Below are 14,999 nucleotides of genomic sequence, written 5' to 3' on the forward strand. Positions count from 1 at the left end.
CCCCATATAAACCGATCCCCCGATTTGGCTTGCGGAGCATCTAAGAGAACTAAATTTCATCCTATCCAGCTGAAATTTGGTACATGGGTTTGGTATACGGTCTCTAACAATCATGCAAAAATTGGACCACATCGGTCCATGATTATATATAGCCCCCATATAAACCGATCCCCCGATTTGGCTTGCGGAGCCTCTAAGAGAACAAAATGTCATCCGATCCAGCTGAAATTTGGTACATGGCCTCTAACAACCATGCAAAAATTGGACCACATCGGTCCAGAATTATATATAGCCCCCATATAAACCGGTCCCCCGATTTGGCTTGCGGAGCCTCTAAGAGAAGCAAATTTCATCCGATCAGGCTGAAATTTTGTACGTGGTGTTACAATATAGTCTCTAACAACCATGCAAAAATTGGTCCACATCGGTCTATAATTATATATAGCCCCCACATAAACCGATCCCCCGATTTCGCTTGCGGAGCCTCTAAGAGAAGCAAATTGCATCCGATCAGGCTGAAATTTGGTACATGGTGCTAGTATATGTTCTCTAATGACCATGCAAAAATTGGTCCACATCGTCCCATAATTATATATAGACCCCATATAAACCGATCACCAGATTTGACCTCCGGAGCCTCTTAGAGGAGCAAAAGTCATCCGATCCGATTGAAATTTGGTACATGGTGTTAGTATATGTTCTCTAATGACCATGCAAAAATTGGTCCACATCGGCCCATAATTATATATAGCCCCCATATAAACCGATCCCCCGATTTGGCTTGCGGAGTCTATAAGAGAAGCAAATTGCATCCTATCAGGCTTAAATTTGGTACATGGTGTTAGTACATGGTCTCTAATGACCATGCAAAAATTGGTCCACATCGGTCAATAATTATATATAGCCCCCATATAAACCGATAACCAGCTTTGACCTCCGGAGCCTCTTTGAAGACCACAATTCATCTGATTCAGTTGTTACGTGGTGTTAATATATGGCCTCAAATACCAATACAAAAATTGGTCGAAATCGGTCCATAATTATATATAGTCTCCATATAAACCGATCCACAGATTTGACCTCCGGAGCCCCTTGGAAGAGCAAAATTCATCCGATTCGTTTGAAATTTGGTACGTGATGTTAGTATATGGTATCCAACAACCATGCCAAAAGTGGTCCATATCAGTCCATAATCATATATAGTCCCCGTATAAACCGATCCGAGATTTGGTTTTGGAGCCACTTGGAGGAGCAAATTTCATCCGAGTCACTTGAAATTTGGTACATTGTGCTAGTATATGGCCGTTAACAACCATGCCTAACGAGATCCATATCGGGCTATAATTATATATAGACCTCAGATAAATCGATCCCCAATTACACAAAAATTGGTTGGATCAAGTTCATAATTGTATATAGCCTACATATAAGCGACCCCCATATTTCAATTCTGGCTCTCTACGTACCGTGCAAAAGTCCATATCAATTCGTAATTATTTCTAGACTTACCTAAACATACCTTTTTTGTCTAATATATATTACGTATGGACTAACTAACAATTTAGAAAACGATGTTAATTAGTTTTAAGATACCACAACCCAATTAATTCGATTGTGGATGACAGTCTTTCGTAGAAGTTTCTACGCAATCCGTGGTGGAGGGTACATAAGATTCGGCCTGGCCGAACTTACAGCCATATATATTTGTTTTATTATATAAATTTTTTGAACTTTACTTGAAAGAAAATAATTTTTGTTTAATCAAGTTAGCTTTGATTTTATTTATTATGTTATGAGGAAAATACATGATACAATTATTTATGAGGTAGTCTTATTTCATCATGTGATTTTAAACGGGTCTTAAAAATGTCAACAAATATTGTTGACATTTTTAAATTATGTTGTTGTAATTAACGTCTAAAATTTAAATTCTATTTGATTCTATTCTATTATTTTGCATCACAGTCAAGTATATGAGGTAAAACAGAGATAACGCACAATGGTCGATAATCTCTACCATTACTGGGGCGGGTACATTTGCCACATGTTTGTCTAATGCCTATGTGGCAATGTCAGAGAATGTGCGTCCACCATCGTACTCTTGGGCATCGGATGAGCTTTTCTTGCCAGCGGGGAATTATTTTATTGTGGGATAGCCTCGTACACCATATTCAGCAGCTTTGCTTTGATGTACCATAGCATCTAAGGCACCCAGTTTAACTTTACCCTTTAGTTCTGTAGCTGCTCTAACCCATTCAGGGGCCAAATTTTTGCAATAGTCTTCAGATTGCAAAACCAATTTATCAAAATTATCGTCTGTCAATTCAATGATGTCATCTTTGCCACTATCTCCACCAGAGAAGATACCACTGCTGCCACCTCCAAAAGCCGCTTGAGCTGTTTTCTTATCTTCGGCTTGAGCTGTTTTCTTAGTCCGTGGGCGAGCGTTTATTAGCACCAAACATCTTGATTGTAGGGAAACCACGTACACCATATTGACCGCCCAAATATTTGTGCTCATCAGCATCCACAGCTCCTACTTTGATGAAACCCTTCAAAGCTTTGGCCAATTTTTTTGTATTCAGAGGCTAGACTCTGACAATGGCCACACAAGTTTGCATAGAATTCAACAACCCAAATGGCATCATCTTGAACCACAAATTGGATGGAGTTAGTTCAACAACAGCGTCACTGGGCGAATACTCTGGGCATCACTGGATACAGAAAGTCCAAAAATATTGCACGCAGTTGAATATTTTTCACTCACAGTGTATTTCCATACCAATAAGGGACATTTCTCATGAGTAACACAAAATCAAAACAAACATTTTTGTATTTGTTTATTTACTTTTTACTGACATTTAGTTTGACGTTAGGATGAGCTGCTTTTATGTTTTTGTTGCTATTTTTATACCCTTCACCACTACTGTGGTAAAGGGTATAATAAGTTTGTGCATTTGTATGTAACGCCAAGAAGTAAAAGTCTGAGACCCATCGTTTAGTATACCGATCGTCTTAGAATTAAATTCTGAGTCGATTTAGCGATGTCCGTCTGTCTGTCTGTCTATCCGTCTGTCTGTCTGTCTGTTGATGTATTTTTGTGTGCAAAGTACAGCTCGCAGTTTTAGTCCGATTGTCCTAAAATTTGGTATAGGGTCCTGTTTCGGCTCAAAGACGATCCCTATTGATTCAGATTTAGATATAGCTGCCATATATATTTTTCACCGATCTGGTCATAATTGGCGTGTATAACAACCGATCTTCCTCAAATTTCGTACATCCGAATATTTTATGTGTCTCGAAAAACTTGCAAAATATCAGCCAAATCGGTTTAGATTTAGATAGCTCCCATATATAGCTTTCGCCCGATTTACACTCATTTGCCCACAGAGGCCAATTTTTTGCTCCGATTTAGTTGAAATTTTGCACAGGGAGTAGAATTAACATTATAGCTATGCGTGTCAAATTTGGTTGAAATCGGTTCAGATTTAGATATAGCTCCCATATATAGCTTTCGCCCGATTTACACTCAAATTACCACAGAGGCCAATTTTTTGCTCCGATTTAGTTGAAATTTTGCACAGGGAGTAGAATTAGCATTGTAGCTATGTGTGCCAAATTTGGTTGAAATCGGTTCCGATTTAGATATAGCTCCCATATATATCTTTCGACCGATTTATACTCATATGACCACAGAGGCCAATTTTTAACTCCGATTTAGTTGAAATTTTGCACAGGGAGTAGAATTGGCATTGTAGCTATGCGTGCCAAATTTGGTTGACATCGGTTCAGATTTAGATTTAGCTCCCATATATATGTTTTTCTGATTTCGACCAACATTTTCCTTGTAAAATCGCCACTGCTTAGTCGAAAAATTGTAAAAACGACTCTAATTTTCCTAAACTTCTAATACATATATATATCGAGTGATAAATCATAAATAAACTTTTGCGAAGTTTCCTTAAAATTGCTTCAGATTTAAATGTTTCCCATATTTTTTTACTAACATTGTGTTCCACCCTAGTGCATTAGCCGACTTAAGTTTTGAGTCTATAGATTTTGTAGAAGTCTATCAAATTCTGTCCAAATCGAGTGATATTTAAATGTATGTATTTGGGACAAACCTTTATATATTTATAGCCCCCAACACATTTGACGGATGTGATATGGTATCGATACTTTAGATCTACAAAGTGGTGCAGGGTATAATATAGTCGGTACCGCCCGACTTTAGATTTTCCTTACTTGTTTGTTCTAGAGAGAGTATCTTATAAATAATTGTATCATGGGATACTACACGCACAGAAAAAACATGTTTGGACATGGTTACCGCATGCATTTAATGCTTATCTAGTGTATGTAATTGTCGCGAAAACCATCTTTGTAAAAATAATTTTCGAGCGTAGAAAATATATGTTGGCAATAAACATTTAAATGGTTCTCAAATATCGCAAACATGTTCTATTATTTAAATAATATGAATTTGAGGCCATTACATGGTCGGGAAAATCATGTACCTGACTATTCAATTTTTCGACTTTTATGCAGGGAAAAAAGTATTTTTATAGGTTAGGTATAGACATGTCTAGAACCATTACATGGCCATAGAGACCATGTATATTTTTTGTGACCATTTATTTTTTAACTTTTTTACAGCGAAAAGAATTTTATCAAAACATTGAACAGGTACACACGATTTTCATTTTGCGCGTCAGTGGCGTGTTGATTGTTGCTTGGAATGGACGGAGAATACGGAATTAACGTGTTTTGTGTTAATTTATTTATTCAGAAGAGGCACGTGGTTTTATATGAACACAATATATACGGCCGTAAGTTCGGCCAGACCGAATCTTATGCACCCTCCACCATGGATTGCGTAGAAACTTCTACGAAAAACTGTCATCCACAATCGAATTACTTGGGTTGTGGTATCTTAAAACTTCTTAACATCGTTTTCTAAATTGTGAGTTAGTCCATACGTGGTATATATTAGACAAAAAAGTTATGTATAGGTAAGTCTACAAATAATAACGAATCGATATGGACTTTTGTGCGGTACGTGGAGACCAGAATTGAAATATGGGGTTGCTTATATGGGAGCTACAATTATGAATTTGATATGCACCAATAATTATTGACCGATGTGGACCAATTTTTGCATGGTTGTTAAAGACCATATACCAACAACATGTACCAAATTTCAGCCGGATCGGATGAAACTTGCTTCTGTTAGAGGATCTGCAAGCCAAATTTGGGAGTCCGTTTATATGGGGGCTATACGTAAAAGCGGACCGATATGGCCCATTTGCAATACCATCCGACCTACATCAATAACAACTACTTGTGTCAAGTTTCAAGTCGATAGCTTGTTTCGTTCGGAAGTTAGCGTGATTTCAACAGACGGACGGACATGCTCAGATCGACTCAGAATTTCACCACGACCCAGAATATGTATACTTTATGGGGTCTTAGAGCAATATTTCGATGTGTTACAAACGGAATGACAAAGTTAATATACCCCCCATCCTATGGTGGAGGGTATAAAAAGTGTTGTTCCACCAAGACAACGCACCGTGCCACAAGTCATTGAGAACGAAGGCAAAAATTCATGAATTGGGCTTCGAATTGCTACCCCACCCACCGTATTCTCCAGATCTGGCCCCCAGCGACTTTTTCTTGTCCTCAAAAGGATGTTCGCAGGGAAAAAATTTGACTGCAATAAAGAGGTGATCGCCGAAACTGAGGCCTATTTTGAGGCAAAACCGAAGGAGTACTACCAAAATGGTATCAAAAAATTGGAAAAAATTGTGTTGAATAATAACAAATAAGGAAAGTCGGGCGGGGCCGACTATGTTATACCCTGCACCACTTTGTACATCTAAATTTTCGATACCATATCACATCCGTCAAATGTGTTGGGGGCTACATATAAAGGTTTGTCCCAACATTTAAATATCACTCGATTAAGACGGAATTTGGTAGACTTTTACAAAATCTATAGGCTCAAAATTTAAGTTGGCTAATGTACTAGGGTGGAACACACTTTTAGTAAAAAACAAGTAAGGAAAGTCTAAAGTCGGGCTGGGCCGACTATATTATATCCTGCACCACTTTGTAGATCTAAAATTTCGTTACCATCATATCACATCCGTCAAATATGTTGGGGGCTATATATAAATGTTTGTCCCAAATACATACATTTAAATATCACTCGATCTGGACAGAATTTGATAGACTTCTACAAAATCTATAGACTCAAAATTTAAGTTGGCTAATGCACTAGGGTGGAACACAATTTTAGTAAAAAAAATATGGGAAACATTTAAATCTGAAGCAGTTTTAAGGAAACTTCGCAAAAGTTTATTTATGATTTATCGCTCGATATAAATCTGAACCGATTTCAATCAAATTTGTCACACACTGAAAAAACAGTGAACCCTTTTCCATTGCAAAATGAACTAAACTGTAGTAATATTGACCATGATTTAGCCCTTAAGATTTTTTTCAACTTGTCTAGTTTATAATTTTCTTAAATTTTAGTTCATCTATAACATTGTAGTTTAGTTCATTTTTACAACACCATAAGATTTATATACACCTACCAAGTTAAAAAGTCAGTATTATTTTGGTTTACTTGCTTATTTTGTGGGAAACCCGATAATAAAAATTGGTTAACAGTCTCTTTAAAATGTCGACGACTAGACTATTTTTAAATCAAGCATTCCACAGTATAGAGAAATTAAATAATTAAAGGAACAACAAACCGTTTTACTATTATGAGAATTTTCATACATTAAAATTAAGCTATCTTTAAGCAAAAGTACTTTATTATAAAAACTTATGATGAAAATTCTTAATACAATGTTTTTTGTGAATAAAAATGATGACCACGTGGAACAGAGAGTAGTTCATTTGAACCCGCTGTTTGGACATTTTGACTTATCCTTTTTTTATTCATCGTAGGTAGTTTTTTCACATATCTTGCTGGAAAAAATGGAAACAAAAATGAAAATTGTTAAAAATTAACACCATGTAATGAAATATAATTATACCCTTCACCACTACTGTGGTACAGGGTATAATAAGTTTGTGCATTTGTATGTAACGCCAAGAAGGAGTAATCATAGACCAACCTTTTAGTATACGGATCGGCTTAGAATTAAATTCTGAGTCGATTTAGCAATGTCCGTCTGTCTGTCTGTCCGTCTGTCTGTCCGTCTGTCTGTCCGTCTGTCTGTCTGTTGATGTATTTTTGTGTGCAAAGTACAGCTCGCAGTTTTAGTCCGATTGTCCTAAAATTTGGTATAGGGTCCTGTTTCGGCTCAAAGACGATCCCTATTGATTTTGGAAAAAATCGGTTCAGATTTAGATATAGCTGCCATATATATTTTTCACCGATCTGGTCATAATTGGCGTGTATATCAACCGATCTTCCTCAAATTCCGTACATCCGAATATTTTATGAGTCTCGAAAAACTTGCAAAATATCAGCAAAATCGGTTCAGATTTAGATATAGCTCCCATATATAGCTTTCGCCCGATTTACACTCATTTGCCCACAGAGGCCAATTTTTTGCTCCGATTTAGTTGAAATTTTGCATAGGGAGTAGAATTAGCATTGTAACTATGCGTGCCAAATTTGGTTGAAATCGGTTCAGATTTAGATATATCTCCCATATATAGCTTTCGCCCGATTTACACTAATATGACCACAGAGGCCAATTTTTAACTCCGATTTAGTTGAAATTTTGCACAGGGAGTAGAATTAGCATTGATACTATGCGTGCCAAATTTGGTTTAAATCGGTTCAGATTTAGATATAGCTCCCATATATATGTTTTTCTGATTTCGACAAAAATGGTCAAAATACCAACATTTTCCTTGTAAAATCGCCACTGCTTAGTCGAAAAGTTGTAAAAATGACTCTAATTTTCCTAAACTTCTAATACATATATATCGAGCGATAAATCATAAATAAACTTTTTCCAAGTTTCCTTAAAATTGCTTCAGATTTAAACGTTTCCCATATTTATTTTGTACTAACATTGTGTTCCACCCTATTGCATTAGCCGACTTAAATTTTGAGTCTATAGATTTTGTAGAAGTCTATCAAATTCTTCCAGATCGAGTGATATTTAAATGTATGTATTTGGGACAAACCAACACATTTGACGGATGTGATATGGTATCGAAAATTTAGATCTACAAAGTGGTGCAGGGTATAATATAGTCGGCCCCGCCCGACTTTAGACTTTCCTTACTGGTTTTTTACTAACATTGTGTTCACCCTAGTGCATTAGCCGACTTAAATTTTGAGTCTATAGATTTTGTAGAAGTCTATCAAATTCTGTTCAGATCGAGTGATATTTAAATGTATGTATTTGGGACAAACCTTTATATAGCCCCCAACACATTTGACGGATGTGATATGGTATCGAAAAGTTAGATCTACAAAGTGGTGCAGGGTATAATATAGTCGGCCCCGCCCGACTTTAGACTTTCCTTACTGGTTTTTTAATAACATTGTGTTCCACCTCAGCGCATTAACCGACTTAAATGTAAAGTCTATAAGTATTGCAGAACTCTGTACAGATCTGCTCAGATATACAGAATATATATGTATGGATTCATATAGCATCAAACACATTGGACGGATTTGATATGGTATCGAAAATGTGGACTTACAAAGTGGTGAAGGGTATAAAATAGTCGGCCACGCCCGACTTTAGACTTTCCTTACTTGTTATAAATCACTTCAAACGAATTTTTTTGTTAAGTGAAAATTCTAGTCTATTTGTAGAACACCATTTTTGGATGTATATTTAAAATAATGACTTAGGAAGTATTACATCACTTTTTGCTGGGTGGTTTATTGCAAGTACAAAGTTAATATTGGCTTAATTCATATGTTTATGTTGGTTACAAAAAATCTAAATCAATAAGAAAGCCAATTTTTGTGGTATGATGAGGACCTATTTATAGACCATTATTTGTACATACATTTTTAGTTTCTTTATTGTTATTTATGTCTAAAAGAAATTCTTCGTAGATATAAGAATTTCTCTTGGAAATGTAATCTTCAAGTATTCTAAATATAAAGTTGGTAGTTATTATAACATGCTTTAATATGATCAAGGTGACTTTGCATGCCGTATCTCAAATGTAAGTAGAATCTCGTTTTTTATCTCTTCTCTCTTTTTGTATAATTCCAATTTTGTTATGACGAAGGTTGTTTATATTTTTGGGGGGATTTGGGAAATTTATTTTGGCTCTTTGAAAAAATAACCACATCACTGAATACTGACATTAAGCTGTGATATTTTTGGGTTTACTTGTTCCCATTACCTTCATCACAGGAGGAAGATGGTACTTTTTGTTTTGCTTCCTTATTGCTACCATTGGCGGTGTACCATAAGGATACTCATTTTGTGTTATTGGGTCTTTAAGAATTTCATGGGTAATTAGATGCTTTTGATGATGCGAGAACACGTCTCCCCCGGTGTATTCAATAGAAGAAAGGAAGCATAACTTTATAAACTTTTACCGAGACCTGTTTATTGGCATCTGGATGTAGAGGATGAACTTGTAAAACTTTATTGTATTTTGTTAAATTTAATGTAATTATGTTAATTCATTTCATGGACAAAAATCAATAATTTATGAATTTGTTTCTTTTTAACATTCCAAAAAGGCAAGTACTAGTACGAAAAGTTTTTTTCTTGGTTTAGAACATCCTTAAAGCCAACACATTTTCTTTACTTTGAATATTTAAACGGAATACGTCTTTATGGGCATTATGCCCACAAAATGTGCCTTGGATTTATTTTGTAATTCATTATTCAAATGACAATGAGATTTTTTGCTCTGGCTCATTTACAATATGGTGCCATTAAGTCATGAAAATATTAAATGAATAGATTTGAATTTTTATTTCGCTTAAAGTCTCACAAAATTATTTTAGAAAGAGCTACTACGGTTGAGATGGTCAACGAGAATGTTGATGGTATATCGTCAATTGAGACGATTTTATTACTGTATAATTTCTGGGTTAGATAGATTTTATATAATTCATTATACAAATTTGAATAAAATAAATTAAAATAAAATAAAGAAGCTGAAACTGGGTAAGTTTCCTTCGTAACAAACTTTATGGACAATTTTCTTTAAAATAAAGAAATTTTAATTAAATGAAAGTTCATAATCGTTGCTTTAAGAATTAGTTTCTTTAAATATAGGAAATTTTCATCCTTCTCTTAAAGTCTGTTGAAATGAAACCAAATTTTAATAAAATGTTCTATAGAAATAAAATCTTGACATAATTTTCTAAAACTTGAACAAAATTTTCTATAGTAATACAATGTTGCCAAAATTTTCTATAGAATTAGCGTTTTGACAAAATTCTATAAAAATAAAATTTTGACTACATTTTTTATAAAAATAAAATTGTAACTACAGTTTCTATAAAAATAAAATTTTGACTACAGTTTCTATAGAAATACAATTTTTTTTTCTGATTGATTATCGTTGACCTTTTTATTTTATTTTTATGCAATACTTATCATAGTTATGTTTTTTAATCGACCTATAGCCGAAACTATGATAAGTATTGCATAAAAATACAATTTCGACAAAATTTTCTAGAGAAATAATATTTTGACACAATTTTCTAGAGAACTAAAAGTTGACCAAAATTTTCTATAGAAATAAAATGTTGACAAAACTTCTATAGAAATAAAATGTTGACAAAATTTTCTAAAGAAATATAATTTTAGCAAAATTCTAAGAAATAAAATTTTGACTACATTTTCTACAAAAATAAAATTTTGACTACATTTTCTATAGAAAAATAATTTCGATAAAATTTTCCATAGAAATACAATTTTGACAAAATTTTCTATAAAAATAAAATTTTGACAAAATTTTCTATTGACATAAAATTTCGAAAACATTTTCTATTGAAATAAAATTTTGAAAAAAATTATCTAGAGAAATAAAATGTTGACAAAATTTTCTATAGAAATAAAATTTTGACAAAATTTTCTATAGAAATAAAATTTTGACAAAATTTTCTATTGAAATAAAATTTTGAAAAAATTTTCTATTGAAATAAAATTTTGAAAAAATTATCTAGATAAATAAAATGTTGACAAAATTTTATATAGAAATAAAATGTTGACAATATTTTCTACAGGAATAAAATTTTGACAAAATTTTCCATAGAAATAAAATGTCGCCAAAATTTTCTATAGAATTAGCGTTTTGACAAAATTCTATAAAAATAAAATTTTGACTACATTTTCTATCAAAATAAAATTTTAACTACAGTTTCTATAAAAATAAAATTTTGACTACAGTTTCTATAGAAATACAATTTCGACAAAATTTTCTATAGAAATAAAATTTTTAAACAATTTTCTAGAGAACTAAAAGTTGACCAAAATTTTCTATAGAAATAAAATGTTGACAAAATGTTCTAAAGAAATAAAATTTTGGCAAAATTCTAAGAAATAAAATTTTGACTACATTTTCTACAAAAATAAAATTTTGACTACATTTTCTATAGAAAAACAATTTTGATAAAAATTTCCATAGAAATAAAATTTTGACAACATTTTCTATAGAAATAAAATTTTGACAAAATTTTCTATTGACATAAAATTTCGAAAACATTTTCTATTGAAATAAAATTTTGAAAAAAATTATCTAGAGAAATAAAATGTTGACAAAATTTTCTATAGAAATAAAATTTTAACAAAATTCTATAAGAATAAAATGTTGACTACATTTTCTATAAAAAATAAAATTTTGGCTATATTTTCTATAAAAATAAAATTTTGACTACAGTTTCTACAGAAATAAAATCTCGACAAAATTTTCTATAGAAATAAAATTTTAACACAATTTTCTAGAGAACTAAAAGTTGACCAAAATTTTCTTAAAAAATAAAATATTGACAATACTTCTATAAAAATAAAATATTGGCAAAATTGTATAAAGAAATAAAATTTTGGCAAAATTCTAAGAAATAAAATTGTGACTACATTTTTTACAAAAGTAAAATTTTGACTACATTTTCTATAGAAAAACAATTTCGAAAAAATTTTCTATAGAAACAAAATTTTGACAAAATTTTCTATAGAAATAAAACTTTGACAATATTTTCTATTAAAATAAAATTTTGAAAAAAATTTTCTATTGAAATAAAATTTTGAAAAAACTATCTAGAGAAATAAAATGTTGACAAAATTTTCTATAGAAATAAAATTTTGACCAAACTTTCTATAGAAATAAAATGTCGCCAAAATTTTGTATAGAATTAGAGTTTTAACAAAATTCTACAAAAATAAAATTTTGACTACATTTTCTATAAAAAATAAAATTTTGACTACATTTTCTATAAAAATAAAAGTTTGACCACAGTTTCTATAAAAATAAATAAAATTTTTTATAGAAATAAAATGTTGACAAAACATCTATAGAAATAAAATGCTGGCAAAATTTTCTAAAGAAATAAAATTTTGGCAAAATTCTAAGAAATAATATTTTGACAATATTTCCTATAGAATTACAGTTTTCTAAGAAATAAAAGTTTGACTACAGTTTCTGTAAAAATAAATCTCGACAAAATTTTTATAGAAATAAAATTTTTACGCAATTTTCTAGGAAACTAAAAGTTAATCAAAATTTTTTATAGAAATAAAATGTTGACAAAACATCTATAGAAATAAAATGCTGGCAAAATTTTTCTAAAGAAATAAAATTTTGGCAAAATTCTAAGAAATAAAATTTTGACAATATTTCCTATAGAATTACAGTTTTGACAAAATTCTATAAAGATAAAATTTTGACTACATTTTCTATAAAAATAAAATTTTTACAATTTTTTTTGTAGAATTAAAATTTTGACAAAATTTTATATAGTAATAAAATTTTGACAAAACTTTCTATAGAATTAGAGTTTTGACAAAATTCTATAAAGATAAAATTTTTACAAAATTTTATATAGAAATAAAATTTTGACACAATTTTCTAGAGAACTAAAAGTTGACCAAATATTCTGTAGAAATAAAATATTGACAAAATTTCTATAGAAATAAAATGTTGACAAAATTTTCTAAAGAAATAAAATTTTAGCAAAATTCTAAGAAATAAAATTCTGACAAAATTTCCAATAGAATTACAGTTTTGACAAAATTTTCTAAAAAAAATAAAGTTTTGACTACATTTTCTATAGAAATACAAATTCGGCAAAATTTTCTATTGAAATAAAATTTTGAAAAAATTTTCTATTGAAATAAAATTTTCACAAAATTTTGTATAGAAATAAAATTTTGACAAAATTTTCTATAGGAATAAAATTTAATAAAAATTTCTATAGAAATAAAATTTTGACAAAATTTTCTATAGAAATAAAATTTTGACAAAATTTTCTATAGAAATAAAATTTTAATAAAATCTTCTATAGAAATAAAATTTTAATAAAATTCTCTACAGAAATAAAATTTTGACACAATTTTCTTGAGAACTAAAAGTTGAACAAAATTTTCTATAGAATTAGACTTATGACAAAATTCTATAAAATAAAGTTTTGACTAAATTTTCTAAAAAAATAAAGTTTTGACTACATTTTCTATAGAAATACAAATTCGGCAAAATTTTCTATTGAAATAAAATTTTGAAAAAATTTTCTATTGAAATAAAATTTTCACAAAATTTTGTATAGAAATAAAATTTTGACAAAATTTTCTATAGGAATAAAATTTAACAAAAATTTCTATAGAAATAAAATTTTGACAAAATTTTCTATGGAAATAAAATTTTGACAAAATTTTCTATAGAAATAAAATTTTAATAAAATCTTCTATAGAAATAAAATTTTAATAAAATTCTCTACAGAAATAAAATTTTGACACAATTTTCTAGAGAACTAAAAGTTGAACAAAATTTTCTATAGAATTAGACTTATGACAAAATTCTATAAATATAAAATTTTGAGTACATTTTCTATAAAAAAAATTTGACTACATTTTCTTTGGAAACAAACTTGACAAAATTTTATATAGATATAAAATATTACCAAAAATTTCTAGAGAACTAAAAGTTAAACAAAATTTTCTATAGAAATAAAGTGTTGACAAAATTGCTATAGAAATAGAGTTTTGACAAAATTGTATAAAAATATAATTTCGACAAAATGTTCTAGAAAACTAAAAGTTGAACACAATTTCTATAGAAATAAAATTGTGACAAAATTTTCTATAGAAATAAAATGTTGACAAAAGTTCTATAGAATTAGAGTTTTGACCAAACTCTATAAAAAAAAACAAGTAAGTAAAGTCTAAAGTCGGGCGAATATAGGACAATTAGAGTAATATTTACAATTTTTACTTCTCAGCAGTGGCGATTTTACAAGGATATTGGTTAGATCTCGCCAAGATATGTGGTCAAGTGTGGGTTGTGATATATTATTTGGTCTTGTCGGGCGACTTGGAGCCTTATTTAAAACTCATCCGTTCTGTGGAAATTTTGGCATTGCAGTGTGTAGGATATGGCTAAGATATGGGGAAATCATCACAGAATTTTGTGTAAAGTGTGAGAATTTGGGCCATATTTGTATTCTCTGAGAAAATTATCCAGTCAATTGGAGGAAAATCCCATTGAAAATGGGTTCAAAATATGAAACAGTCTACCATATTTCCCCAACTCTGGTGTACGAATATATGGGAGCTATACATGCATAGTTAGAATAATAATTCTGCTATCTATGCGAAATTTCACGTAAATGGGAGTATAACTTTGGCCCCCCTGGTCATATGAGTGCAAATCGGACGGGTGATATATATGGGAGCCATATCTAAATCTGAACCGATTTCAACCAAATTTCCAACAATTACCTATACTACTAAACGTACTCCTTGTGCGAAATTTGAAGCAAATCACGGCAAACCACTGGATTTTGAGGCCATATGAGTTCAAATCGGACGAAAGATATATATGGG

General features: G+C 30.8%; 1 pseudogene; it reads right to left on the minus strand.

Annotated features, from left to right (window-relative positions):
- Positions 1 to 1,949: 1,949 nt before the first annotated feature.
- On the minus strand, positions 1,950 to 2,795 carry LOC142231339 (protein disulfide-isomerase A6 homolog; annotated as a pseudogene).
- Positions 2,796 to 14,999: the final 12,204 nt, after the last annotated feature.

This window comes from Haematobia irritans, chromosome 3, assembly GCF_050003625.1.
Source record: "Haematobia irritans isolate KBUSLIRL chromosome 3, ASM5000362v1, whole genome shotgun sequence".
Taxonomy (NCBI): Eukaryota; Metazoa; Arthropoda; class Insecta; order Diptera; family Muscidae; genus Haematobia; species Haematobia irritans.